The sequence below is a fragment of the Hypanus sabinus genome, chromosome 24 (genome assembly GCF_030144855.1).
Source record: "Hypanus sabinus isolate sHypSab1 chromosome 24, sHypSab1.hap1, whole genome shotgun sequence".
Lineage (NCBI taxonomy): Eukaryota > Metazoa > Chordata > Chondrichthyes > Myliobatiformes > Dasyatidae > Hypanus > Hypanus sabinus.
In genome coordinates this window covers 14,276,996-14,302,774 of record NC_082729.1, presented here as the reverse complement: position 1 = coordinate 14,302,774, position 25,779 = coordinate 14,276,996, and the positions used below count along the sequence as shown (strand labels likewise).

Here is a 25,779-nt window from a genome sequence, read left to right as displayed (position 1 = left end):
AGTTTCCACAAGTCCCCAGGCTCGCCATCCCATGCCGGCGGCAGAAGGGAATACCCCCGCTATGGACTTCCACGGCGCCGCCCGACTCAACCTCGCAGACGCAGCGCACAATGGAAGCTCCGTCGAAACCAGCCTCGCAGACGCAGCACACACCGAGAGTGACCTGAGTCCGTCGAGATGTGTGAATGACTGCACATACAACTTTTCCAAAAGGACAACTGCTGTCCCATAAGAACAGAATGACTAATAGAGTGAGCGAGATCCTGGTGGAAGGAACAGTATTTATTTAACATTGCTGTCTGTGAGAGCTTGCTCTGCATAAGTTGACTTTCACGTTATCTGCATTTCAAAGGGGAGCCATGAGATCATGAAAACGCTGTGAATCAGATTATTTTCTTTTCCTTCTGTATCAGTTCCCAAAGTATTTAATGCTTTCCCTGTTTCCAGAATCAGAATGGGAACTATTGTTACTGAAAGGTGCTGTGATTTTTTTTAACATCAGGATGGAAAGCAAGGGGGAATAAAATGGTGTTGTGTTGTCCCGTGGGGGGGAGGGGGGGCGTGATTTACTCTGATTGTCCAAAGTGACTTCTGTTGTGATTGGTTAGTTTAGAAACTGCAACTGCGTTTCCCATTGGTTAGCAGCCTGGTGTCCAGTTTCGAGTGTCCTGGGTACATAAAGAGCTCATGTGGGAGGTTCTTTCTCTCTTCCTTTATTTAAGGAAAGCGGTGCTCTTGACCATTGGGAAGGAATGCTCTGTTCACACTTTTAGTGAGTATTCAGCTTTGTGGTGTCTTTAACCTGGGGAACATAAATGTGTGGTTGGATTTTTACTGTTTGTAAAATAAATGATTAATATACTTAACATGAGTCCAGTGCTTTCTGTCTCACTTGCCAGAACCACGAACCTGATTCGACGTTACGGAGGGGAAGGAGCAGGAATTTGGAAGGTGATAGGTGAAGCCAGGAGAGTGCAGGAGGAGGGAGCTAAAGTAAGAAGCTGAGAATTGATAGGGTGAGAAAGGTAAAGTGCTGAAGAAGAAGGAATTTGATAGGAGAGGAGAGTAGGCCGTGGGAGAGAGGAAAAGAGGAAAGGGTACCAGGGGAAGGCGATTGGCAGGTGAGGTTTGTCAGCTCCCAGCTTCTCACTTCATCCCCCTTCCTCCATCAATCTGGCTTCATCTGTCACCTTCTAGCAAGTACTTCATGCCCGCCCCCAATTTTCTTATTCTGGTTTCTTCCCTGTTCCTTTCCAGTCCTAATGAAGAGTCTCGGCCCAAAACATCGATTGCTTATTCCTCTCACAGGTGCTGCCTGACCTGCTGAGCTCCTCCAGCATTTTGTGGGTGCTGCCCTGGACTTCCAGCGTCTGCAGAATCTCCTGAGTCAGGAAATTTGCTATTTTGCGGCAGTAGTACTATGAAAAACATAAACATTTTCTGTAGGTTACAAAACGAACTATATAGTGCAAAGAGAGAGCAAAAGAGTGAGGTAGTGTTTAATGGTCCATGGACTGTTCAGAGGTCTGATGGCGGAGAGGATGAAGTTGTTTCTCAAGTGTTAAGTGTGCAACATTGGAAATGCTTCCTCAAATTTGTAGCCTATTTGTAGACAAGGAAGGACATCTGTAGGGTCAGGATCGAATGTTCATCTTGGGCTTGGAGGCAACTTGTTGTGGCAGAACCAAGGCAGTGGGCCCATTGCCAAGAGCGAGGAAGACCTGAGGTTCGATCGATTTAAGCGTCGGGCCGAATCAGAAAGGTGATGGGGTCCGGGCCTCAGAGCATATCGAAGCGGCCGAACCTGATGTTTGGGTGACGATTTAGCATCCATTCAGATGGGAAAGGTCAGGGTGCCGGGGCTGGAGTCGAGGGTCACACCACTTCAGCCCGTTACGCTGAACTGGGGTCTGTGGATGCACTATCTGTGGACAACAATACTGAACGCCGTTTGCTTGTGTTTATTGTTCGCATAAATTTTCTTTTTCTCTGCTCATTCTGTGTTTGAAGGTCTTTTAAAAATTTTATTTGGGTTTCTTTTTTTTCCTGGCTGCCTGTAAGAAGAGATCTCAAGTTTTGTGTTAGATTTGTATTACTTTGACAATAAATATACTTTGAACCTTTCAAAGCTTTGCGTTAGCTAGACGCATTCAGAAAGATCCATATAAAATCAAAAGGTAAGTCGTGGCTGCAGAAGAAGATCTAACAATGTTTTTTCATTCAGAGGGCAATCATTGGACACAGGCCCATTTAGGCATATGTGGTCTTGGTGAAGAAAATGCTCTTGGCACAGGGTTGGCCAGGATCAACCATCTTTGTGAAGGACCTGGACAGAGGCTGATTGTCTTTCGTTTCTCTTGCCAAGGATTTTAAAAGAAAAGATTAGCCTTATTTGCAAATGCCACGTTACTACTGCCAATATAGCATGCCCATAGATAAAACACACAAAATGCTGGAGGAACACTGCTGGTCAGGCGGCGTCTTTGGAAATGAATAAACAGTTGACATTTCGGACCGAGATCCTGTCGGATCAGAGGGTGTTGGAGCTTAGTTAAGATGGAGCTAAACGGCGACTCCTTTGCTTGCATCTTCGGGAACAGCTCTATTTCTATCTTTAATATCTCTCTTTTCCCTTTCCTAGGTTCTTTTGAAGACCCTGACCTGGAGTTACACCCAGACTTTGGTTCTTTGTGGGAATGGGACCCACACTCGGGGCCTCGCGACCGACTGCTTATTGATATCCCAAGGACGCAGCCCGGGAGACCAGCGCACCTTCAGGGCGCCGGATTTCCACGGCCCTGGAGTCGGGCTGATCCGAGGCCGGTGCCACCGACTGAGGTGCTGCGGGAGAACACGGAAGATCAGAAGCAGTGGACAAGCTGCCGTGGGCTGTGTGCCCAGAGACCCGAGTTCTTTGGGCACAGGGCTCGGAAAAAAATGACACAACAGACTTTCAACTCCATAAATCGGTGAATTATTTGTTATGACTCCTCTCCCGCTGTGAAGTGGGGACACCTCTTTTTCCCTGTGAGAGAGAGCCTGTGGTATGTCAAATACTGGGTGAATGAGTAGTCTTTGGGGTACTGCAAGTCTGGGTCTTTATTGATGCTTTGCTGCACCCTCGAGTGCTCGGTGTGGGGTGTCGATGCTCTTTTTGCTGGGGGAGGGGTGGGGCCATTGTCTTGCTGCTGTTTGTGTGTGGGAGGGGGAGCTGGGGGGGGGTTATTTGGGGTTCTAACACTTCACAGTCATCCATTCTTTGGTGCACTCCTCTGCTTTTGTGGATGTTTGCGAAGAAAAAGAATTTCAGGATGTACATTGTATACATTCCTCTGACATTAAATGTACCTACTGAACCTTTTGCTCAGAACTGGACAAGAAGATGAGAAGTCAGAGCAGGAAGGTGGGTGGAGGGCTCACAACTCATTAACCCTAACCGTACGTCTTTGAAATATGGGAGAAAACTGGAGAACTCTGAGGAAACCCAAGTGGTTACAGGAAGAGTGTGCAAACTCCTTACAGACAGCGGTGAGAACCCCAAATTTACACCAAGTGGCATTGGAATTGTGTTACGCTAACTGCTACGTTATCTTGCTGTTTTGTTCGTTAATGAGAAGGAAAAAAGGACCAAAATGGACATCAGACTTTGCAGCAGAGTTAATATGATGGGACTGTTACGTACAAGGAAATAATTCTGGGAGACTGGAAACCTTTGTTCGGATTGAAATGTAGAGTCATAGCAAAGCACAGCACAGAAACAAGCCCTTCGGCCCATCTAGTCCATGCCGAACCATTTAATCTGCCTGCTCCCACCTGCACTGGGACCGTACCCCTATCCAGACTTCTCTTAAATGTCGAAATCGAGCTCACATGCCCCACATGTGCTGCCAGCTCTTTCCGCACCCTGAATGACTATGAAAGAGGAACCCTCTGTCCAAAAACTGAAACGACGAAAGGTTTAGAGTCTGCAATAACTTGATGCTAATAGAGCTTAGGACAAGAATCTATTATCAGAATAAAATTGGAACTACGCCCCCAAAATGGAATTGTTGTCCCTTTTCTCACCTTGTGGCACATAGGACAGCACTTTCACCATTTCCGTAGTATTTGTCTGTTTTTTACGAGGCTGCGTTGCTAGCTCGACACTCAACCCAGCACCGACGGAAAGTGTACAAGGTGCCGGCCAGTTTCGAACTCGGGACTACTGGCCTCAAAGTCCAGTGATAATGCCACTATACCACCAGCTGGCATCCTGACACCATTTGCCTAATTCCCAGAAAACACGACTGAGCAAATAGCTTACTCCTTTGCCCGGGGTACAGTCGACCCTCCTTATCCGCAGGGGATTGGTTGCGAGACCCCCCGCAGATACCAAAAAACGCGGATGCTCAAGTCCCTTACTTAACCTGCCTGAATGCAGTGGTCTTTAGGACCCAGCGGAACCCCGGACTTTATTTAACATGTCTGAGTGTGGTGGACATTAGGACCTGGCGGTGCAGCTCTGAATCCGCGGTGTTTCTGTTCACAAAAATAATCACGATCATGATTGAGAATAAGGTGGAAGTAATAAAGCGATCGGAAAGAGGTGAAACACTATCAATCATTGGAAAAGTGTTAGGATACAGTTGGTCAACGATCGGAACAATTTTAATGGAGCATGTGAAAGGCCCTGCCCCGATGAAAGCTATAATTATTACTAAGCAATGCAGTGGTTTAATTGTCAAAATATGTATGTTTCTTAAGTGTTTTATATGCATAGAAAGGTAAAACATGTACTATATACTAAGAAAAACGTTTGACTAACTGATGCTAAATAATACCGGATGTACCTGTTCCGAATTCAAATCCGACTTAAAGACAGACTCAGGAATGGAACTCGTTCATAACCCGGGGACTGCCTGTACTTTTAAACCATCTCTAGATTACTTATAATACCTAATACAATGTAAATGCTATGTAAATAGTTGTTATACTGTATTGTTTAGGGAATAATGACAAGAAAAAATAGTCTGTACATGCTCAAACAACGAGTGCTGGAGAGAGAACTTCTGGGTTTTCCCGATCCGCCGTTGGTTAAATCCGCGCATGCGGAACCCGCGGATAAGGAGGACCGACTGTACTTGCTCTCCTCTGATTCTGAAGGGAAGGATCCTATTTAAATACATTCTTTAAAGATGTTCCAGCCCACTTCACAGCCAATGAAGCTGCTTTGGTAATGTTGACGCTCTGGTAATGTAGAAAAATGGCCTTGAATTTACACACAGCAAACTCCCACGAACAGCAGGGTGAAAACAGGTAAGACACATGATTTGTGAAGATAATCAGAAAGATTTCTAATTTTCTTCTCCCAATAGGCTAGCAAGAAGACAAATGGAATGTTGATCTTCATTGCTAGCGGGATTGAATTTAAGAGCAGGGAGGCTATGCTGTAATTGTACAGGGTACTGGTGAGGCTGCACCTGGAGTACTGTGTGCAGTTCTGGTTTTGTTACTTGAAGAAGGATATACTGGCTTTGGAGGATGTGCAGAGGAGGTTCACCAGGTTGATTCCAGCGATGAGAGGTTAGATTACGAGGAGGGACTGAATCGGCTGGGACTGTACTCACTGGAATTCAAAAGAATGAGAGGAGATCTTATAGCAACGTATAAAATTAAGAAAGGGATAGATAAGATAGAGGCAGCAAAGTTGTTTCCACTGATAGGGGAGACTAGAACTAGGGGACATGGCCTCAAGATTCAGGGGAGTAGATTTAGGACGGAGATGAGGAGCAACTGCTTTTCCCAGAGAGTGGTGACTCTGTGGAATTCTCTGCCCAGTGAAGCAGTGGAGGCTGCCTCAGTAAATATATTTAAGATGAGTTTGGATAGATTTTCGGATAGTAGGGGAATCGAGGGTTATGGGGAAAAGGCAGGTAGATGGAGATGAGTCCATGGCCAGATCAGCCATGATCTTATTGAATGGCGGAGCAGGTTCGACGGGCCACTCCTGTTCCTATTTCTTATGCTTTTGTGTAACTTGCATGGATTCTTCTAACTTTTAATGATTAAGGATTATTTGTCACATGTACATCAAAACATACAGCGAAATGCATTGTTTACATTGATGAGCAACACAATCTGAGGGTATGCATTTGCTGCCCTCAAGTGCTGTCACGATATTGGCGCATGCCCACAACTTCCTAACCCTAACCTGTACGCCTTGTGGACTGCGGGAGGAAGCCAGAGCACCCGGAGGAAACCCACGTGGTCACGGGGAGAACATTCAAACACCCCCAGACAGTAGCAGGATTTGAACCCCAAACTTCTGATTGTTGTGCCGAAAGCATTACGTTAACCACCAGCCACTGTGCCGTCACCAGCCTGCTTTGCTGTGCCTCAGGTTAAGAACTTAATTGGAAAAAAAATTGGAGCAGTTTGATGTTGTTTACAACTTCACTCTGGCAGCCTCTGCGACGACACCGGTGCTGAGCTGTATCGGCGCTTGCCCTTCCCTTGGACTACATCAGTGACGTAGAGAGAGGGAACCCGCTACCCGGGCAACAACTGGTTCTTCAAATCTTCCCGCCCCGGCTTGCGCCCTGGAGAGGAGACAGCCCACCAGAGGTGCAAACCCACGATCCCCTGGGATCAACGCTGCCTGCTATATTTTATATTAAGTATTTAAATCCATTATTCTGAGAAGGAGTTCACAGGCTTAATTGGACTGCCAAAGAGCTTCACGGCTTAAAACCACTGTCTTAAAACACACTCAATCAATATTTCCTGATATCAGTTTGGATGATACCTTGTCACCTGTCATATCTTTATATTCCTCTCCTCAAATGTTCTCCTATCTTCTGAGCTGTTCCAAATTTATTGCACTTTGCTCAAATTTCTAGCACCTACACTTACTTTGTGTTCATGTGCTTCTTACTTCAGTGGTTGGTAAGTTGATGGAGAAGATCCTGAGAGGCAGGATTTACGAACATTTGGAGAGGCATAATATGATCAGGAATAGTCAGCATAGCTTTGTCAAAGGCAGGTCATGCCTTACGAGCCTGATTGTATTTTTTGAGGATGTGACGAAACACATTGATGAAGGAAGAGCAGTAGATGTAGTGTATATGGATTTCAGCAAGGCATTTGATAAGGTACCCCATGCAAGGCTTATTGAGAAACTAAGAAGGCATGGGATCCAAGGGGACATTGCTTTGTGGATCCAGAACTGGCTTTCCCACAGAAGGCAAAGAGTGGTTGTAGACGGGTCATATTCTCCATGGAGGTCAGTCGCCAGTGGTGTGCCTCAGGATCTGTTCTGGGACTCCTACTCTTTGTGATTTTTATAAATGACCTGGATGAGGAAGTGGAGGGATGGGTTAGTAAGTTTGCTGATGACACAAAGGTTGGGGGGTGTTGTGGATAGCGTGGAGGGCTGTCAGAAGTTACAGTGGGATGTTGATAGGATGCAAAACTGGGCTGAGAAGTGGCAGATTCAGTTCAACCCAGATAAGTGTGAAGTGGTTCACTTTGGTAGGTCAAGTATGATGACAGAATATAGTATTAATGGTAAGACTCTTGGCAGTGTTGAGGATCAGAGGGATCTTGGGGTCTGAGTCCATAGGACACTCAAGCTGCTGCACAGGTTGATTCTGTGGTTAAGAAAGCATACGGTGCCTTGGCCTTCATCAATCATGGGATTGAGTTTAGGAGCTGAGAGGTAATGTTAAAGCTATATAGGACCCTGGTCAGACCCCTCTTGGAGTACTGTGTTTAGTTCTGGTTGCCTCACTACAGGAAGGATGTGGAAACCATAGAAAGGGCGCAGAGGAGATTTACAAGGATGTTGCCTGGACTGGGGAGCATGCCTTATAAGAATAGGTTGAGTGAATTCGGCCTTCTCTCCTTGGAGCAATGGAGGATGAGAGGTGACCTGATAGAGGTGTATAAGATGATGAGAGGCATTGATCATGTGGATAGTCAGAGGCTTTTTCCCAGGGCTGAAATGGCTAACACAGGGGGGCACAGGTTTAAGGTGCTGGGGAGTAGGTACAGAGGAAATGTCAGGGGCAAGTTTTTTTACTCAGGAACTGGTGAGTGCGTGGAATGGGCTGCCGGTGACAGTGGTGGAGGCAGATACAATAGGGTCTTTTGGGAGACTCCTGGATAGGAACATGGAGCTTAGAAAAATAGAGGGCTATGGGTAACCCTGGGTAATTTCTAGTTAAGTATGTGTTCAGCACAGCTTTGTGGATCGAAGGACCAGTATTGTGCTGTAGGTTTTCTATGTGTCTATGTTTCTATGTTAACGTCAGTTAAAATGGCTTCATGTCATTTTTTTTTTGCTATGTATGTTAGAATGTTTCACCAAGACACAATTGCTTAGATAAGTGCAAGCTATTGTTGAAATTAAATAAGATAATAGTGCTTCTGTAGCATCTGTCACCAGTGTCTTCATGCTCTGAAGTCCTGCCAGGTTTGTTGCCGATTAAACCATTTTCCTTCTGATCTGACAACGTTAGTGTAACAGAGCTATTACCTTTAACAGGACTGTCCCTCCGTGAGTAGAAATGCGAATTTATGACTACCTCAGCATGTCATAAACCTACTGTTCTGCCTTTCAGGCAATTGATTTATGGTTTACTAAGTCATTAAACATATTCAGCTTTCATTTTGAAATGAGCAGTTTCCGACCTGCGTGAGGTCACTTCCTGTGCAGTCAGGAAGTAGTAAGTAGGAAAGCACATTGGCTGGCAGAAGGCCAGAGGTTTATGTTAGGGGCAAAAGCTGTTTCTATCTAAAGCCATCCTGTTGATTTCCCAGCAGAAGTAGTGTTTGTAAGTTGGTGTTACACTGATTTGAAATTAATCTAAAGGTATCAATAAGATTTTGCTGAAATAAAATGTTATTTTTGAGTTTAACAGACACTAACCCGGATTCTAATAGTTTACACATACTACTTACCTGTAGACAGAATCCTATAATACTTAACTGTAGTAAACTTGACCAAGTTTGACTGACTGTCTGGTTGATGTTACAACACCTAGGTGAGAGCAGTACACCTACAAACAACAGAGACTAGTGCACAAAATTTCTTCTCTGACTACTTTGCTTCATCTGTCTGAGAAAAATGAAATGGACGTGAGCTTTGCGGGCTGAGCTAGAATTTGATTGCCCATTCCCGGCTGTTCGTGAGAAGATGGTGGTGAGTCCTATTCTTCAGTTTCAGCAGTCCTTGAGGTGTAGGCATATCACGCTGCTGCTAAGGAGAGCCTTGCAGGATTTCGACCCAGCCACAGGGAAGGAATTGTGCTGGGCGGTTAGCATACCCACTTTACAGCAGTAGCGATCATCAATTGGGGTTCGATACCCATTGCTGTCTGTAAGGAGTTTGTATGCTTAGCGACCACGTAGGTTCCTGCTTTCTTGCCACCTTCCAAGGATGTATGGGTTGGGGTCAGCGAGGTGGATGCATGCTAGTGCCAGAAGCCGTAAGACCAAAATACTGTAAGACATTGCAACAGATTTAGGCTATTCGGCCTATTGAGTCTGCAATGCCATTTCATCATGGCTGATCCCTTTCAACCCAATTCTTCTGCCTTCTCCCCGTAACCTTTCACACCCAGACTAATCAAGAACCTATCAACCCCCACCTTAAATGCACCCAGTGACCTGGCCTTCACAGCCACCTGGGGCAACAAAGTCCATAGAGTCACTACCCTCTGGCCAAAGAAATCCCTTCTCATCTCAGTTCTAAGCAGACATCCCTCTATTTTGAGGCTCTGCCCTCTGCCAAGACTCGCGGGCTGCCCCAACGCATCCTTGGACTCTGCTGGTCGTTGACACAAAGCGACTGTAATATTGGATCAGGTTCGCGGGTCTGACAAGTGAGACAGGAAATGCACTGACTTTGAATAGGTATATTAATCTTCTATTTGCATGCAGTAAAAATTTGACCAAACATTAATGTTCCCCAAGTTACAGACACTACAAAGCTGAATCTTCAACAAACATACTTAGTTAAAAGCACATGCAGAGCATACCTTCTTAGTGGTCATGTCCACCACTTGCCTTAAACAAAGGAGGCAGAACCCTCCACACGTGCTCCCTATATACCCAGGATATTTGAAATTGGACACCTGGCAGCTAACCAATGGGAAAGCAGCTGCAGTTTCTGAACTAACCAATCACAATATAAGCAACTTTCGACAATCAGAATAAGGGATGCCCCCCACCCCTGCACAGGATAGCAATGTATTTCATTATCTGCGTCAATATTTTGATGTACGTGTGACAAATAAACCTAATCTCTGAAACACCGTCAGGATGGTGTGCAACTTGAAGGTAGCGGGCTTCCATGCTTTTGCAGAAATGTAAACAGATAAGGTCATAATTCTTCAACAGGTCAAACAGTATCTGTGGGGGGAGAAACAAAATGAACATGTCATTAGCTCCAGTTCTACCTCTGGAACTGCTGCATAGGTTAACCATTTCCTTTCTTAATCAAGTTTCCTGCATTTGCATCGTACAAAGAGTACAAAGAGGTTCTTCCTGTCAGCTAGCAGCTGCCCTGAGAATGTTGCAGGAAAGCAGCATCCATCATCATGGAGCTCCACCAAGCTGGATATGTTCTCTTCACACTGCCACCATTAAGAAGAAGGTAAAGGAGCCTCAGGACTCACACCACCAGGTCCTCAACCATCAGACTCTTGAACCAAAAGGGCCCACTTCACTCAATATCACTTGCCCAATCATCGTTCTACAGGGGTTTGTATTGAGAGCATCCTGAGCAGCTGCATCACTGCCTGGTTTGGAAATTGTACCGTCTCGGATCGCGAGACCCTGCAGCGGATAGTGAGGTCAGCTGAGAAGATCATCGGGGTCTCTCTTCCTGCCATCACGGACATTTACACTATACGATGCATCCACAAAGGAAACAGCATTATGAAGGACCCCACGCACCCCCTCATACAAACTCCTCTCCCTCCTGCCATCTGGGAAAAGGCTCCGAAGCATTCGGGCTCTCACGACCAGACTGTGTAACAGTTTCTTCCCCCAAGCTATCAGACTCCTCAATACCCGAAGCCTGGACTGACACCTTGCCCTACTGTCCTGTTTATTATTTATTGTAACGCCTGCACTGTTTTTGTGCACTTTATGCAGTCCTGGGTAGGTCTGTAGTGTAGCTTTCTCTGTGTTGATTTTTTAAATTACGTAGTTTGGTCTAGTTTTTGTACTGTGTCATGTAACACCATGGTCCTGAAAAAACATTGTCTCATTTTTACTGTGTACTGTACCGGCAGTTATGGTCGAAATGACAATAAAAGCAACTTGACTTGAAATGTTGCCACAACCAATCGACTCACTTTCAAGGACTCTTCATCTCATGTCCTCGATACTTATTGCTTATTCATTATTATTATTTTTTTCTTTTTGTTTTCGCACAGTTTATTGTCTTTTACACACTGCTTGAACGCCAAAGTTGGGCAGACTCTCATTGATCCTGTGATAATTATTTTTCTACAGATTTATTGAGTATGCCCACAAATAATGAATCTCGGGGTAGTCTATGGTGACATAACCATTTATTTTGACTATAAATTTACTTTGAATGTTGAACTTTGTTTCTCAGGTGAGTATGATATAACTGTATATATCATACAGTTGCCCCTTGCCCCTTCCTCATCATGCCGAATGCCCCTTCCTCAGATATAACTCGCTCAAAAATGTACAATGTGACAGCATTTTTCAACACCCCCTACGCGGACTGGTTTGACTCAGTCTGGAGTACTCTTTGTAGTTCTGCACTGCACACTTCGGAAAGGATACGTTGGACTTCTCGGAGGGCCTGGCTGATATTCGAGAAGATATCCTGGAACTGTGGTTGAGATAACGCCAGCTGAAAGGATTGATTGTTGTGTCAGATGATAGACTGCGGGACTTGCAACGTTTACGGGGGGGTGTGGGGTGTCCAGGGAGGGGGGAGCACCTCTGGCGGACGGGCTTGTCTTGTCCATTCTGGAGCAGCTCCCTCACGTTTGGTCGCCACCGGACACTCAGCTCTCACCCGCGGCTCCAGGTAGCCGTTTGCACCCAACAGCGGCCGCACCCTGATACACCGCTAAACCAGGGTGCGGCCGTCACCCTCTGTGAGATAGGGTCAGGCCTGTCCTCGCAGGGGGAGTCAGCTCTGGCGGACTGGGCGGATGAGATCTACAGTGAGGTCCAACGGTTCTGCGACGCTCCGTGGAGAGCGAGGGGCATGATGAGGCCCAGAAGACTTCATGGTCATCCACTGCGACCAAGGAAGACCCCATTTTGTGACGCTTGTTTGGACTATTGGACCCGGACTTTCGAGGGCGAGAGAGTGGAACTGTCCAGAGCAATGACTTTTCTACTTCAAAATCTCTCCCGTGCAGGTTTCCTGTCATCGTTGGACATGATGGACAACCACTATCAGAAGGTGCCAGAGACATTGCCTTTGAGGAGTTCATGAATAAAAGGTTTATTAGGAAGAAGCAGTTTTCATTGGCAGGGTCCTGAGGCATGGATTCAACCCAAAATGTTGTGAATTCCTTCCCCCTCCACAGATGCTGCTCAACGCACTGAGATTCCTCCAGCAGACCATTCGTTACTCTGGATTCCGGCATCGGCAGGGTCTTTCGTGTTTCCACTTCACTCGCGCAGAACCTTAAAGTCAAGCTGAGGCTTCTCAAGAGAAAACTGAAGAAACACCTTAACGCAGGTACTTACAGCAGTGAGGAATATGGAACGGGAGATGTTAGCTCAGCTTTAGCTGAGTCTCTCTCTCTCTCTCTCTCTCACTCTGGCAGATGAACTTGGTGGTAATACAGGCGAGATTGCCAGCAGGGCTTCAGAGAGAAGGAAGGGCACAGTCCAGACTCAGGGTAACAGCAAAGACAGCCTGACTTACCCAATGGAGGCAAGGACAGGATACCAACAAGACAAACCAGCACACACACTCGAATACTTATATTCCAGCCCCAATATGAGAATCAGGTGCCTGTGATTAAGCCCAACTGAAACAATGCACAGCCAGAAGACCCGAAGTCCAGAGTCCATGGACTGGACAATCACACACACACACACACACTCTCTCTCTCTCTCCTCTCCCTCCCTCCCTCTCTCTCACTCTCTCTCTCTCTCTCTCCCTCGCTCTCTCTCTCCCTCTCTCTCTCTCTCTCTCTCTCCCTCTCCCCCCCTCTCTCTCTCTCTCTCTCTCTCTCTCTCTCTCTCTCTCTCTCTCTCTCTCTCTCTTTCTCTCTCTCTCTCTCTCTCTCTCTCTCTCTTCCTCTCTCTTTCACTGAGGAGTGGAGTGAAACTAAAGATAGTGGAAAGTCTTGGGCCTCACTAAACAGAAGAATCAGAATGGGAATCAAGTTTATTACTTGACAGTATGTCGTGAAACTCGTTATGCTGCAGCAGTACTGTGCAAGACTAGAAGAAATCACTACAGTTACAAAATAAATATGGAAATAATTCAAAGGAAGAAAGGAAGGTGCTGTCCGTGGACCAATCAGAAATCTGATGGCAGAGGAGAGAAGATAGTTCTAAAATGTTGAGAGAGGGGCTTCTGGCTCCCCGATGGTCTCAGAGGGTGAGGGTCCTTCATGATATCCTTGATGGTAGGCAAGGTTGTGCCCATGATGGAAATGGCTGAGTCTACAACCCTCTTTCTACATACGGGGAGCCGTATGATGCCAGGCGGTGATGCAACCAGGGGCTGAATTGCTTTCTGCCCTGCTTTTCTCAATATTCAGCCTAGACTGACATCTACATCATTTATTATTATATTGCAATTTGTGATCTACTGTGCCTATTGAATTGTTTATTAATTATTGTACTGCCCTGCACTGTTTTGTGCACTTTATGTAGTCCTGTGCAGGTCTGTAGTCCAGTGTCGTTTTTATGTTGTTTTACGTAGTCTAGTGTAGCCTTGTGCTGTCTCACGTAGTCTAGTGTAGTTTTGTGTTGTTTCATGTAGCACCAGGATCCTGGAGGAACGTTGTTTCGTTTTTACTGTGTACTGGACCAGCAGTTTATGGTCGAAATGACAATAGACTTTACTTGACTTCTTTTCCTGTTCAATTTGTCCTTCCACAGTTCAAGGCAGTCCTGTGACTTCCACTTATCTATATATATATATTGATTTATTGGGATTAGTGAGATACAGCGTAGAATAGAGCCTTTGAGGCCACGCTGTCCCAGTAATCCCCAGATTATCCGCTAGCCTAATCACGTGACCATTTACAATGGCCAATTAACCTACCAATAACTGGTAGGTTAATAACTGGTACACCTTTGGACTGTGGGAAGAAACAGGATCACCCAGAAGGAACTCACAGGGAGAACTTACGGGCAGTGACAGGAATTGAACCCAGGTCACCTGCACTGTAAACCGGTGTGCTAACCACTATGCCACCTTGCCACACTTAGACCAGCCGTGGAATAGAATATGGATCAAAGGGAGATTTGTTCCACTCCAAGGCATCAGAGATTAGCCCTTTCACTACTGAGCTGTGCAGAGATTTTAAGCTGTGAATAGATTCTGCAGCAAGAAGTCTTTATCACCCGGCAAATAAAAAGCTGATTTTCAGCACTTACTGATGTACAGCTCAGAATTATAAAGTCCAAATGAGACAAATACACAAAGCAATTCAGCTATGCATCAGCGATTCAGTATTAAGGATGACATATTACAAGGCCTTGTTGGAATTAAATAGTTTAGAAAGCTTTGTTGAGTGTGTGCATTTACACCAAATACCCATGTTTATACATTGTGATCATTTCAAAATAAAATTGAAGTATTAATATTTATGCCAGCCACCACAGAATGTAGTGAAAAAAAAATTGTTCCTAAACTTCCCAACACGGAGGAATCCTGTCAGGCTCTCATTATAGCTTCCTGTTTACACTCTATTTTTTTGTCTTATTTGTCAATCTAAAAATAATCTTAATTAATATTCACATTTTGGTTTACGCAATCTACTTCACTGGTAAAGGCCACTTTCTATTGCTCAGTTTCAACCCCCTTGAGGCAGTGCCAGTTACTATGGTAACAAATCAAGTTCCTTTTCAGTTCATCCTCCGGCCTTTAGTGTGTAGCACGGGTTATTTGAGGATTTTACCAAGTCCTTTAGTATGGGACACAGAGAACAGGGTCTCTGGTGACACGAATAACAATGTCAAGTCCTTGTTGCTGTCTTCAGGGCCTTCCATCTCTCGAAAAATTTATCAGGTGCTGCCATTTGGCATGGAATGCTTCAGCACGATACAGGCCCTTCCGCCCACGATGTTGTGCCAACCATTTAACCTACTCTAAGATCAATCTAATCCTACCCTCCTACATGGACCTCCATTTTTTTAAACATTCATGTGCCTTTCAAAGAGTTTTAAAAATGTCTGTAATGTATCTGCCTCTAACACCACCCCTGATAGCATCTTCCACTTGCCCACCACACTCTGTAAAAATCTTACCTCAAACATCCCCCATACGTTCCTCCAATTGCCTTAGAATTTTGCCCCATTTTTTAAGCCATTTTCTCCCTGAGAAAAGTCCCCGGCTGCCCACTTGGTCTTTGTATCATCTCGAACACCTTAATCAAGTCATCAATCACCCTCCAGCATTTTGCGTGGCTTGCTTTGGATTTCCAGCATCTGCAGACTTTCTCTTGTCTGTCATCCTCCATCACTCACTTCAGCCCATGATGTTGCGCCAAACAGGTCAGATCTACTGGCACTTCTGCCTGTTGGCTCTACTGACAATGCCTGCCTTTTCAGAAACAGAATCAGAATCAGGTCTATCATTGATGTAAGCCGTGAAATTTGCTTCTTACAGCAGTACAGTGCAAGACATAAAGTTATTACAAGTTACAAAAGTAAGTGAAAATTGCAACAGATGAATAACAAGACCATGTTCATGAGTCAAGGGCCGTTCAGAAATCTGTTGGTGGAGGGCAAGAAGCTTACACACTTCATTAGTAAATACACGCACCCCCCGCTTTACGAATGTTTGCTTTACGCCGTTTCACTTTTACAAAAGACCTACATTAGTAACCTGTTTTCGCATTACAAAGAGGATTTTCGCTTTTACGAAAATTTTTCCCATGTAAATTAATGGTTCTTAGCTTTACACCATTTCAGCTTAAGAAAGATTTCATAGGAATGCTGTACCTTTGTAAAGGGGGGGGGGGAACACCTGTAATAGGTCTAGTCACACACACAAAATGCTGGAGAAACTCAGCATTTTTGCCCGAAACGTCAATGTACTTTTTTTCCAAGGATGCTGCCTGGCCTGCTGAGTTCCTACAACATTTTGTGTGCATCGCTTGGATTTCCAGCATCTGCAGATTTTCTCTTGCTTATGAATAGTACTAGTCAATTATTTTTTGATTATGATCACTGCCTTCCTACCCTTTGGCCATCCCACGGGCCCTTCCAATGCAAGTACGACCAACACAACATTCTTCCCCCCACCCCCCACGCCCACCGCCATTACAGCAAAGTTTTGAATTTACTGCCCAGGTGCCTAATTCATATCTCCCCCAAAGCAGATCCCTTACTCCCAGTTGAGGGAAGGTCTGCGAGCCCTTGGCAGGCGAAGGAAACGCTTCGAAGATAGCATGAAAATCAGCCTGAAGAAATTCAGCATTACATCTAGAAGGCATTACAGTTGGAGGATTTCTGTTGAAGAGGAAGCTATGCTACGTGGGAATGGCCTCCACAGAGCTGCAGAAATGCAAAGGAAACACTAAACGACGAAATGACCCAAACAGCAACAACAACAATCACTTACTATTGCCCACACCACAGCAGAGTACGTGGATCCCATTAACCAAAACCCCATTTGGAAGAGTGCGCAGTTTCAAGTTCCTGGGTGTCAATATCCCTGAGGACCCACCCTGGTCCCAACATACCGATGCAGCTATAAAGAAGGCAAGACAGTGGCTGTATTTCAATAGGAATTTGAAGAGATTTGGCATGTCAACAAAAAACACTCAAGAACTTCTATAGATGTACCATGAAGAGCATTCTGACAGGCTGCATCACTGTCTGGTGTGGGGGTGGTGAGGGTGCTACTGCACAGGACCGAAAGAAGCTGCAGAGGGTCATAAATTTAGTTGGCTCCATCTTGGGTACTAGCCTACAAAAAGTACGCAGGACATCTTCAGGGAGCAATGTCTCAGAAAGGCAGTGTCCATTATTAAAGACTTCCAGCACCCAGGGCACGCCCTTTTCTCACTGTTACCATCAGGCAGGAGGTACAGGAGCCTGAAGACACACACTCAGCGATTCAGGAACAGCTTCTTCCCCTCTCCCATCCAATTCCTAAATGGACATTGAACCCATGAACACTACCTCACTTTTTAAATATATATTATTTCTGATTTTGCATGATTTTTAATCTAGTCAATATACATATACTGTAATTGATTTACTTGTTTATTTATTATTATTCTTTTCTTCTATATTATATATTGCATTGAACTGTCGCTGCCAAGTTTACAAATTTCACGACACAATCCAGTGATAATAAACCTGATTCTTAGGAGAACATATTGGACTTTAGTGATTGCAAAGACAGAGAGAGGATTGACTGGACTTCTTTTAATACCACATACTGTATTCACTCTCTCCTCCACTGGGCTTCAGACAGCAACTTTGCCTGTATGCTGACAATTAATAATCATTTAATTATTTGTCCCCTCTTCTTCTCAACCTTATGGCTAAGCCCATTTGAAGTTATTCTAGCTTTTTAGTTTCCAGTGGCTCCTAAGAATTAATAAAGGCAAATGCAGTGAGAGATTATTTATTTATTGAGATACAGCTTTGCCACACTGCCAGCAATTCCCCAATTTAATCACAGCCTAATCTCAGGACCAATGACCAATTAACCTGCCAACCGGTACGTCTTTGGACTGTGGGAGGAAACCGGAGCACCCGGAGGAAATCCACGCAGTCACGGGGAGAACGTACAAACTCCTTACAGGCAGAGGCAGGAACTGAATCCAGCTTGCTGCTACCATAAACCATTATGCTAACCACTGTGTCGCCTGCCTCTTGGCAGAGAGCTTCTGAAGAGCCACCAGCTCTTAAACTTCCCACAATCCTTCTACTAATGTCCTGAAATTCCTGCCCCAGTTCCCTAGCTCCAGACACTTTCACTAAATGAAATCAGTAAATTCGCTATAACATAATGTTAACCTGAAATGCTATTTATTTTTCTGAACGAGTATGCTGAGCATTTTCAATTTTATCTAATATTGCCGTCATCTGTGGTGTTTTGCTTTCGAAAGCAGAACTTTTCTCTTCATCCTATCCAGCTCTGCGTAATCTTGTTGTAGATGAGTTAAATAAATATTTCTAGCTCTCCCTTGTTCCAAATTAACAAATCCAACATAGTCAGTTCTCCAGCCTCTGTAACATCCTCTGTACAATCTCTGGTGATCTTGGGACATTCAATCAGATGATAAGGCAGAGAGAGTACCAAGAGCCCCTTGAAAGACCCTGCAATTTACTGGTGTGACGGTAGGGGTGTTGAGTCAATATTAGAATCAGAATCTGATCAGGTTTATTATCACTGACATAGAACATAGAACATAGAGTAGTACAGCACAGTACAGGCCATTCGGCCCACAATGTTGTGCTGACCCTCAAACCCTGCCTCCCATATAACACCTCCACCTTAAGTTCCTCCATATACCTGTCTAGTAGTCTCTTAAACTTCTCTAGTGTATCTGCCTCCACCACTGACTCAGGCAGTGCATCCCACGCACCAACCACTCTCTGAGTGAAAAACCTTCCTCTAATATCCCCCTTGAACTTCCCTCCCCTTACCTTAAGGCCACGTCCTCTTGTACTGAGCAGTGGTGCCCTGGGGCAGAGGCATTGGCTGTCCACTCTGTCTATTCCTCTTAATATCTTGTACAACTCTATCATGTCTCCTCTCATCCTCCTTTTCTCCAAAGAGTAAAGCCCTAGCTCCCTTAATCTCTGATCATAATGCATACTCTCTAAACCAGGCAGCATCCTGGTAAATCTCCTCTGTACCCTTTCCAATGCTTCCACATCCTTCCTATAGTGAGGCGACCAGAACTGGACACAGTACTCCAAATGTGGCCTAACCAAAGTTTTACAGAGCTGCAGTATTACCATATAACCATATAACAATTACAGCACGGAAACAGGCCATCTCGGCCCTTCTAGTCTGTGCCAAACGCTTACTCTCACCTAGTCCCACTGACCCGCACTCAGCCCATAACCCTCCATTCCTTTCCTATCCATATACTTATCCAATTTTGCTTTAAATGACAATACCGAACCTGCCTCTACCACTTCTACTGGAAGCTCATTCCACACAGCTACCACTCTCTGAGTAAAGAAATTCCCCCTCGTGTTGCCCTTAAACTTTTGCCCCCTAACTCTCAACTCATGCCCTCTTGTTTGAACCCCGTGGCTCTTCAAAACTCTATTCCTCGACTTATGAAAGCAAGCACTCCATAAGCTTTCTTAACTACCCTATCCACCTGTGAGGCAACTTTCAGGGATCTTTGGTCATGTACCCCCAGATCCATCTGCTCCTCCACACTACCAAGTATCCTGCCATTTACTTTAACCATAGAACATTACAGCCCCAAGACATATGTCATGAAGTTCATTGTTTTGCGATAGCAGTACAGTGCAATACATAAAAATTATATTAAATTACAATAGAGTTTAATATATAAAGAGATTGTGCAAAGAGAGAGCAAAATTGTGAGGCCGTGCTCGTGGCTTCATAGACCGTTCAGAAAGCTAATGGCAGAGGGGAAGAAGCTGTTCCTAAAACATTGAGTGTGTGTCTTCAAGTCCAGTGCTTCCTCCCGAATCATAGTAATGAGAAGAGGGCATGCCCTGGTTGACGAGAATTCTTCACGTTGGATGCTGCCTTCTCGAGGGTTTTTTGAAGAGGCCCTCGATGGCAGGGAGGCTAGCACTCGCAGTGGAACTGGTTGAGTTTATAACCCTCTGTGGCTTTTTCCAGTCCCGTGCATTGCCTCCTCCCTAGCAGACATTGATGCGACCAGCAAGCGCTCTCCGCGCACGGTACGTCTGTAGAAGTTTGCTCGAGTCTTTGGTGACATAGCAAATCTCCACAAAGTTGTCAGAGGTATGACAAACCAGCAAAGCTATTGGCATTGAACTGGACAAGGAGGCTGATGTGATAGACCCCAACACTGGCTGGAGAAGTGTCAAGGGAATTCAATAGGTGCTAGATTACTTCAGAAATCCTTTGTAATTTTTCTTGCAGTAGATGAATTATAGAAGATAGGCACTGCAGAATTAATCCAGCATCCTGAAATAGGATTTCTGACACAAATGGATCAAATGGAAGCGATTCGAAATAAAGCTGATGTTCAGAGGAGAATGAAAGTAGTTGTGGTAATGGCTCCGCGACACTGTTATGAGATACCAAAACCATTCACTTTAATTTTCATCATAATGATGCTTGAAAACCACTTTAACAAATACAGTCTAAATCATCTTGGCACAAGAGCTTACCAAAGTGATTGCTTCAAAATTGCATCTTTACAATCATCAATAAAAGTTCCCATGATGGCAATCGCAGCAGAACACACCATTCCCAAACTCAACTCAGCCTGACACCTGACAGTTTCTCTGCCTTCAACAGAAATTCCAAATAACGTTTTAAGTAGCCCATCAAATTGCTAAGAGATGTAAAAGTAAGATCTATCAAAAAAGCAAGGATGGCTATTATACAAATTCAATGAAAGCATTTTATTGGATCTCACAAATTGATTTTTCTTTTTTAATAATATACGGTGAATTGATGTGGGAAAAAAAATCAAACTCAGGTTTGTCAGAAGGTCCAAATAGCAGAAGATGCCAGTCTTCAGAATACTTCAGAGCCAGTGGAAAATTGAGTTGTAGGTGTAAGAATTGGGCAAGAGGGCTTTCTTTTCATTACTTACTTACTTCACGTTATACCACTGGCGGTTAGGGCAGCAACGAAGGTCCTCCATCTCCAGCGGTCTTCGGGGCTTCCTTCGTCACTTCAGCAATTTTAACCAAATTTTAGCAACGGCTGAAACTGTCCTTCCACAGTGTTGGAGCATTCATACGCACTTAGACTGTAGCAACAGCGAGTGTGAGTACCAGCTGTTTTCTTGACCCCTGACCTTTAGTCAGAGTCACACAGTGCGGAAGTGAGTCCTTTAGCCCAGAGTCCTCCTCATTGTCAACCATCCATTCTTACTAATCTTTCATTACTTACTGTCCATTATGTCACTGGAATTTAGGGCCGCAATGAAGGTCCTCCATCTCTGGCGGTGTTCAGGGCTTCCTTCATCGTGTCAGTAGCTTCCTCTTGGTTTTCACTATTGCCTGTCATTCAAGTCCCAGTGGAAACTCAAGTATATCATTACACCCAGATGTAGAAGGATTCTTCACCGCTGTTTCCATACCAGTCAGGGTTGTTAGCCCTGAGATGAACCCCAAACTTGAAGGACTGGTGGACCACTCTTAGTCTGGCCTCTACCCTTTGACCTGTTTGGTTTGGGTGACCCTACCAAGAACTAATGCCCTGACTCCAGCTAACATTGCCCTCCGGGTCACTGCGGCACGCGAGCCTCCAAAACGTGACAAGGCCATGCTCCTCTTGGAGAATTCTCTCACTTAGTTTACTGGGCATTGCTGTTGCTTGGAAACCATTGTTGATCGTTCAGCCCCATTTGTTCCCAAGAACTTAGCGTTCGGACATATTTACATATACACTTGGTAATAATGCCTTGCTGGTCCACTTTAGCGAGCAGTTAAGATTTAAACACACAACCCCAAGTCTCAGGGGATGTCAGTCACTTGCTCCCTCTCCACCATCCAGGGACTCAAACGACCATTCCAGATGGGGCAGAGATTCACATGCATCTCTTCCAATATTGTATATCACACTTGCTGCTCTTGATGAGGCCTCCTCTACAAAGGTAAAGCCAAATTATGACCGGGCGCCTCTTTACGAAGAACCTGAACAACAGCCACCTAGCTGCCAGTCATTTCAGTTCCCCACTCCATTCCCACAGCAACCTGTCTATCCTCTGCCTCCTCCGCTACCACCACAAAGCCAAATCAAAGCAGAGGAACAGCACCTAGAACGCTACCTGGATTGTCTCCAAACCACGATGAAAAGGCAGAATCCTCCAATTTCAGGCAACCTGAACCTTTTCTGCAACTTCCTCTCTCTCACTCCCCTTCTTTTGGCTCCCCCACCCCCAGTGACCCAGCTTTTTCTCCCGTCTCCTACTTGCAACCATCTACCATCGGGGCATGCCCTCTTGCCATTACTATCATTACAGAGGAGGTACAGGAGCTTGTTTCTTCATCGGTCAGTATTCCTAAAAATCAGCAATTTAGGACTAGCTTCTTCCCCCAAGCCATCACTCTTCTCCCTCCTGTCATCTGGCAAAAGGTACCGAAGCATTCGGGCTCTCACGACCAGACTGTGTAACAGTTTCTTCCCCCAAGCCATCAGACTCCTCAATACTCAGAGTCTAGACTGACATCTACATCATTTATTATTATATTGTAATTTGTCCTCTACTGTGCCTATTGTCTAGTTTATCTATTTATTTATTTGTTTGCTTGTTTATTATTGTACTGTGCTACACTGTTTTGTGCATGTTATGTAGTCCTGTGTAGGTCTGTAGTCTTGTGTGGTATTTATGTTGTTTTACGCAGTCTAGTGTAGCCTTGAGTTGTCTCACATAGTCTAGCGTAGTTTTGTGTTGTTTCATGGAGCACCAGGGTCCTGGGGGAACGTTGTTTCATTTTTACTGTGTACTGTACCAGCAGTTTATGGTCAAAATGATAATAAAAAGCATCTTGACTTGATCAGATTTGTCCAATGGTCCATGAACTCCTAATGCCTGGAAAGGAACCTCAAACTGGGAACAGTTGCTGCACGGATGGACTGAGAAAAGAGAATAGCATTTTTACAGGAGACAGGGTGGGAAGAGGTATTATCAAGATAGCTATGGAAATTGGTAAGTTTACAAAGGATATTAGTAGACAGTCTATTTATTGTGATACAGTGCAGAGTAGGCCTTTCCAGCCCCTTAAGCCAATGCTGGCCAGCAATCCCACAACTTAATGCTAGCTCAATCAGGAGACAATTTACAATGACCAATTAACCTTCCAGCTGGTACGTCTTTGGAATGTGGGAGGAAACCCAAGTGGTCACGGGGAGAAGATACCAACTCCTTAAAGGCAGAGATTGAGAAAGTCGTCAAGCCAAGTCATCACTTTTATTGTCATTTCAACTATAACTGCTGGTACAGTACATAATAAAAATGAAACTATGTTTTTCAGGACCATGGTGTTACATGACACAGTACAAAAACTAGACTGAACTACGTATAAAAATACAACACAGGGAAATCTACACTAGACTACTGACCTACATAGGACTACATAAAGAGCACAAAAACAGTGCAGGCCATAATGCTTCGGTGCCTTTTCCCAGATGGCAAGAGGGAGAAGAGATTGTATGAGGGGTGCATGAGGTCCTTCATAATGCTGTTACCTTTGCGGATGCAGTGTGTAGTGTAAATGTAGTGTAAAAGGGGAGAGAGGTGCCGGAAATGGACCAAGTGAATTAAAGGGCAGGGTGGGAACTGGAGGCAAAGTTGATGGAATTGATGAGCTCAGCATGAGTGCATGAAACAGCACCAACACAGTGGTCAATGTAGCGCAGGAACAGTTGGGGAGCATTACCAGTAAAAGCTTGGAAGATGGGTTGTTCTACAAAGAAGCTTATAAAATATTCTTAATGAGGACAGAAAAGTGAAACAATGCAGGGAAAATATTTTAATTTGTCCATTTTCCATAAACTTCCCAGGATGTATCTGTAACATTATCGAACATAAACTAACCCTGAGCTAAAAAACCTTGTCTAAACCCTTGGGCAAAGAGTTTTCCATAAAGAAGATGAGAGAATTTTAAGTATCAATGGCAAAGAATTCTAAATTAGATTTTCTGATCCATCTTTCCTTACATGATAGATATTTGTCTCTATCTCACATTCTTTAATTCTAAATAGCAGCTGCCATTTGAAAGGTCACAAATAGTTGTAAGTAAACTTTCAGCTATATTGCTCTGTTGAACTTCCGGAAATTGTTTTATTATTGCTCAAGAGCAAAGTATAAGACAATTGGTTGTTTAATCTGGGTTGTTTTAGAGAAGCTGACTCTTAAGTTACTCAGTTCAAGGAAGCTTGTAGAACCAGATAGATAATATCATTTACCATATCAATAATTGATGTGTTTATAGTTGGAAGTGTTTATGCACTCAAAAGTTAGTTTTACAGCATTAATGGTCAGTAGTTAAGATCTATGCCTCCAAAAAAAGGCTTTCAGACCATTTGTGTTGAAGAGATACCAGATACATGCTTGTAAATTTATCCATGTGGGCTGGAAACAGTATAAATGTAGAGAGCAGCTCAGACTTACTAGCAATGGGGTAAGGAACATCAAAAAACATGGAAAGACTACAATCTATTCCTCCTCCAGCTTCGGTTTCTGCGATCGTCAACTTGTTTACCTGCACCTTTGGTACGCCTCTTTAGTTTCTAGAAACGCTATCAGTGTTTTGGAAGTCCTTAGTCCCATCTGTTTGAGAAATTTTTTGTGCTTTGTACTTTGGAAATGGTTTGTAATTGGAAAATGTTCAAGTTAGAAATCCTCTGTGAGTTTTAAGTCTGTTTTAAGAATGTTCTTTAGATTTAAACATGTATCATTGTAGATAAATGAACTGTGTTTTAATCTGCTGTGTTAGCTGGAATTATCTTTGGTAGGGAGAGGGGACCTTCCACTTTAATATTGGTTATTGGCAACCAAACTCACTATGGAAAATAAAGAAGGACATAAACTAGTCTTTGAAGTTTGGGTAGTTACAGTATAATTTCCTTTCAGTGAGAGTACCCATAGCTATTTATATCTGAAAGGGCTTAAAAGTCTTCACTTGAGTTTAAAACTTTGCAGTCAACAGACCCAATACCATCACATTCAGTTACTCCCTGAATAATGAGTTGATATATAGAAAAGTTAAATTAAAAAAAATTGTCGAAAGATGAAAGAGAGAAGCTGTAAAATGTATTTATACACAGTGATAATTAATACTTGCAATGACTTGCCCAAAGAACAATGGTGCAAGAAGAATCTATGACAACTTTAAAAAGGAATGTAGCCACAGATTTGAAATACAAGCAGGAAATGGCTGAGAAATAATTAAGTGTTTCAGAAATCTATTGCAGGTGCTTTTAGAGATTAAGATTGAGAATTTGGAAGAGGAGCTATTTAATACCAAAACAACTTCTTTTGTAGGTTCTATTTTATCTTCTATAGTTAAGACTTAGAATTTAAGTCTAAATAAAAGAGAAACTTTTATTTTGTATTTAATTGCCTTTAGTGTTGCTGTTGCAGGTTTCACAGTTTATCTCATTTAGAAGGAGTGATTGAATTACACAACATGGAAAATAATTTGACATATATTGCCCGTGCCAGCTTTGAAAGATCCTGAACTTTCTTTGCTCGAAGTAAACATTCTCAGTTTCTCTTGTCCTTCCACATAATTCATTCCCATACTGATCATTCTTGTCAACCCCGTCTGTTCTTGCTCCAAAGCCTTGACCTCCTTCCTGAAAGTAGTGGTCCTATTTGTAAAAGCAGCCTGGCAGAGTTCTAACCAGGGAGTATTTTTCCTCTTACATAGTCTTTTTTTAAACTGAGGATG

The 25,779-nt window shown here is 44.0% G+C and overlaps 1 protein-coding gene across 3 annotated transcripts in view; it reads left to right on the top strand.

Annotated features, from left to right (window-relative positions):
- Nucleotides 1-649: 649 nt before the first annotated feature.
- Nucleotides 650-25,779, top strand: part of LOC132380489 (glutathione hydrolase 1 proenzyme-like) — a 138,746-nt gene continuing 113,616 nt past the window's right edge. The window contains exons 1-3 of one of the 3 annotated variants that reach the window (XM_059949337.1): nucleotides 650-772; nucleotides 2,642-3,044; nucleotides 12,567-12,721. The gene's annotated coding sequence lies outside the window, so the exon portion shown is untranslated. The remainder of the gene's footprint in view (nucleotides 773-2,641; nucleotides 3,045-12,566; nucleotides 12,722-25,779) is intronic. The other 2 variants (XM_059949334.1, XM_059949339.1) reach the window with 2 other exon arrangements.